Source organism: Pygoscelis adeliae, unplaced genomic scaffold, assembly GCF_000699105.1.
Source record: "Pygoscelis adeliae isolate BGI_AS28 unplaced genomic scaffold, ASM69910v1 Scaffold720, whole genome shotgun sequence".
NCBI lineage: Eukaryota > Metazoa > Chordata > Aves > Sphenisciformes > Spheniscidae > Pygoscelis > Pygoscelis adeliae.
Genome location: NW_008823929.1, coordinates 3,236 through 3,806, shown reverse-complemented (window position 1 = coordinate 3,806; position 571 = coordinate 3,236).

The window sequence follows — 571 nt, the reverse complement described above, 5'->3', positions numbered from 1 at the left end:
CCCATTTCCTCCACTCCCCATGTTTTCCTGAACGGTAAAAGCATTAATGGCTTTTAAAAGCAAGGGCAAAATAGCCCCCGCCTGTCAGGGGGGAATGTATGCTCAGCAAAAATGACCTAGGAAGGAAAATTCGAGGGTTTCTCCGAGTCGAAAGCCTCCTGCTACGGGGACAACACAACAGTCCCCGCTCCCCAAATCCCGGCTGGAAAAGAGGGACGAGGGCCCTGCCCCGGGCACAGTTTATAGGAAGGATGTGGTTGTTTGTCCTCCCTTAGATCACGACAGTCTTGCTTACGAAAAAAAGTTGCCCGTTTTCTGCAGCGAACAGCAAGAAACATCTAGACATTGTGACCTTAAAAATAAACATTTGCCTCAGATTTTCTCACCGGCTAACTTTCTGTGTGGGTGTCGTCTCCCCCTCAAGACGCTGGCTCGAAGGATCCCGAAGCGCGGGGGAGCGGGAGGGGGTGTCGCGCTTCCCTTTTAGCGATATGACGGCGCGCCGAGAGGGCTATTTCTGGGAAGGACGTGTGGGAAGGGTCCCCAAAACCCGGCGGGTGGGGATGGGGCG